The 4,006-nt window shown below is 40.6% G+C and overlaps 1 non-coding gene across 1 annotated transcript; it reads left to right on the plus strand.

Annotated features, from left to right (window-relative positions):
- On the plus strand, positions 1-107 carry LOC130832193 (U6 spliceosomal RNA). The gene has a single exon (XR_009048265.1). It is a non-coding gene; the product is annotated as a U6 spliceosomal RNA (small nuclear RNA).
- Positions 108-4,006: the final 3,899 nt, after the last annotated feature.

A 4,006-nucleotide genomic window follows, 5' to 3' on the forward strand; every position in this document is an offset into this window, starting at 1 on the left:
GTGCTTGCCTCAGCAGCACATGTACTGAAATCAGAACAATACAGAGAAGATTAGCATGGCCCCTGTGCAAGGATGATACTCGGATTCAAGATGCATTCCATATTTAAAAGAAAAATAATAATAATACAGGGTTGAGATAGAGTACCCAAAGAAGAGCTCCACCTCCACCTCCACCAGGGCTGAGGTCTAGACCTTGCTGGAGAGGGCCCAGCTGTGGCTCACTGCATGGCAGAGAAGTTGCTGTGGTGCCGTGCTGTTGGAACTTGCTGGAAATCTGTCCTCCAGTTTGCTGCAGGCAAACTCTTCCCTCCTGGTGGTCCCCAAATGTGAAATTATTTGAGCTTAGGACATTTAGTGTGAAAAACAACAACGACCGTGCTGTCAAACCCAAATTCCGGTGCCTGGTGCATAGTGAGACCAAAGAAACCAAAACATCAGAGTATGGAGCATAGAAAGGTTTATTGCATGGCCAAGCGAGGAGAACGGACGGCTAGTGTTCAAAAAGCCCAAACTCCCTTATGGTTTTCAGGGAAAAGTTTTTATTGGCAAAATTTGGGGGGAGGGCTGCTGAGCTTGTGACTTTCTTTTGATTGGTTGGTCATGAGGCAACAGGGTGGTGTTCCAGGAATCTCAATGATCAGCCTTCTGGCTCCAGTCATTCTGGGCTCCACACACTTGTGTTTAGCCTGAAGTTACCATCCTCCACACTGAATGAGGGCCTTGGTTTCTGTAGAACTCAGGGACATGTACCAGATTGCTATGCACATGTTCCCCAGGAGGAACCAGGATCCTACCCCACTGCTGCACTGTTTGTTTGTTTTCCCCCACTTATTCCTGTTTTCACTCCTTCTCTCCCTCTTTTTTTTTTTTAAATTAATTAATTAATTAGTTGGCTGCATTGGGTCTTCATTGCTGCACACGGGCTTTCTCTAGTTGCAGCAAGTGGTGCTCCGGCTTCTCATTGCGGTGGCTTCTCTTGTAGAGCACAGGCTCTAGGCGTGCGGGCTTCAGTAACAATAGTCATGGCTCACGGGCTCTAGAGCGCAGGCTCAATAGTTGCGGCACACAGGCTTAGTTGCTCCTGTGGTATGTGGGATCTTCCTGGAGCAGGGATCAAACCAACGTCCCCTGCATTGGCAGGTGGATTTTCAACCACTGCGTCACCTAGGAAGTCCCTGCATTATTGTTTTTTGACTGCCTTTCCTTTGCTTCTGCGTTCTCTCATTTCCCTGATTTGTAACTGTTTTTTTTTTTTTTTAAACAGACAATAAATTGCATATATTTAGAGTGTACAATTTGGTATCCCAATCTCCCAATTCATTCCCCCCCCCCAACCCTCCCCACTTTCCCCACTTGGTGTCCATACGTTTGTTCTCTACATCTGTGTTGTAACTGTTTTAAACTGCCCTTTAGAACTCAAAAAAGGTGTAAGAGGCTGAAGCTTTTCCCCTACAAACAAGAAATGGGGGAATACAGAAAGAATATTGTACCCGGGAGGGCCCACGGGGTCCTGCTTGGTTTCAACAGTACCCATAACAAAACCAAAAACTGCCTTCTCTTCCTCAGAGTTCCATTAAAAATCCTATAAATGATGCTAACTCAGACTGGCTACTGAAATCAATAAATATCTAAGAGAATATACAGCCACTGCAAATGGGGAAAAAACAAGCAAACAAAGCTGTGTTGCTTTAAGTTTCATCAGAAGTGTAGAGATACCTGGGGTGGAGAAAACAGCACCAGGCAGGAGCATCGTTCAGTCTCTATATTTAAATCCTTTATTTTTGAAACCTCAAGGGCTTCACCAGTGAGATGACACTTCTTTCCTGAATTTCACCAACACTTATAATTTCCCAAACTGGGTAGCATGAAACTATATATTTGGTATATAAATTCATATTTGGTTTACCCACATACCAATTTTGTTGTGGTAAAAAAAACCCCATATAACACAAAATCTTCCATTTTAACCATTTTTAACAGCTCATTAGTGTTAACTGTATGTATCTTGTTATGCAACAGGTCTCTAGAACTTTTTCATCTTGCAAAACTGACACTCTACATCCATTGAACAACTCTTCTTTTCCCTCTCCCTCTGCCCCCCGACAACCACCATTCTATTTTCTGTTTCTAAGAGTTTGACTGCTTTATGAAAAAAATTTTTTATTACAAATTTTCGGCCGCACCACATGGCTTGAGCATTCTGAGTTCCCCAACCAGGGATCGAACCCATGCCCCCTGCAATGGAAGCACAGAGTCCTAACCACTGAACAACCAGGGAATTCGCTGAAGGTGGTTTTAAAACCCAAATGGTTTCCAGGGAAATGTCTCAAGACTGAAATTTCTGGAGAACATACTCCTGAAGTACTGTCAAAAGATAGTATGATTTTACATGTAAGACTTTGACCTTCTTGCATATATTATTAAGGATGTGTTAAGGAGACAAGGTGAAATACACTTAGAGGCATATCAAAATATAGTAGATATAAGAACTAAACATTTTCTAGATAGCTGGTGGTAAGTTGCTGCATAACATAGGGTGATCAACTCAATGATGGGTGATGACTTAGAGGGTTGGGATAGGGAGGGCGGGAGGGAGTCGCGGGAGGGAGGGGATATGGGGATATATGTATAAATACAGCTGATTCACTTTGTTGTATAGCAGAAACTGGCACAACAGTGTAAAGCAATTATATTCCAATAGAGCTTAAAAAATAATAATAATACTAAAAAAAAAACAACCCCAAACAAAAAACTAAACCTTTTCTTCATTTTATCTGATTACCTGGGTTTTAATTAGTTGCCTAGGTTAACTCTGCTGCAAATTACTACACTGTATAATGTGGAGCAAGTTAAACTCAGCACTGTGAAATATAATGTACAATTATCCTTCAGAATTAGCACAATACCTCTAATATCACTGAATGAAGGTGAATAATACTGCTTATCCTATGTTACTGGACTGGATCATTGCTTTAGAACTCTGTCTAGGAGGGAAGCTGTCTAGTAGTTTGGCTCACTTGATAAGTGTATCTCTAAAAAGAAGAGCTGCATCTGGCTTGAAGACCTGATTCACTAAGAACATCTTGCCTATGCTTCTCAAACTACAATTTACTCACTAATTTATTCATCAGATATTTATTGAGTGCCCAGAGATGCATGGCACTGTGCGAAGTTCTGGGGAAACAATAATGAGCAAATTCAGACACAAAACTGCTCTTTTCATTATAATTAATTTTGTTCCCCATATAGAGTGTTTTAATGAGAGGAGACTATACTGAGTGCTAACATGAATGTTTTTATCCATTTGTTTCCTGACCAGGGATCAAACCTGGGCCCCCTGCATTGGGAGCATAGAGCCTTTTTTTTTTTTTTTTTAATTTTTTATTGAAGTATGGTTGATTTATAGTGTTTCAGGTGTACAGCAAAGTTATTCAGTTTGCTGTATACCTGAAACGTATATATATGAAATATATACACATATATATTCTTTTTCAGATTCTTTTCCATTATAGGTTATTACAAGATATCGAATACAGTTCCCTGTGCTATACAGTAGGTCCTTGTTGGTTATCTTATGTATTTTTTTTTAATTAATATTTATTGGAGTATGGTGAGCATGGAGTTGTAACCATTGGGCCACCAGGGATTTCTAAACCTCACCACTATTGACATTTCAGGCAGGGTAATCCTTTGTTGTGAGGGTCTGTCCCGTGCATCGTAGAATCTTGAGTAGCATCCCTGGCCTTGACCCACATCCTGGGCAATAGCACTTCGCAGTTATGACAACCCAAAATATCTTGACATTGTCAAATGTCCCATGGGAGGCAAAACTGCCCCCAATCGAGAACTACTGGCCTAAGTGAAGGTATATTTTCACGACAGATATTGCTGAATAATGACAATTTAAAAAACATATTAGGTTTAAAAACATAAAAAAGGGTATTACATGTAAAAAATTATCAAGATCCATATTTAGGAACAGACACAGTAGACACTTTAAGGAAAG

Source organism: Hippopotamus amphibius, chromosome 11 (genome assembly GCF_030028045.1).
Source record: "Hippopotamus amphibius kiboko isolate mHipAmp2 chromosome 11, mHipAmp2.hap2, whole genome shotgun sequence".
In the NCBI taxonomy this organism is placed as follows: Eukaryota; Metazoa; Chordata; class Mammalia; order Artiodactyla; family Hippopotamidae; genus Hippopotamus; species Hippopotamus amphibius.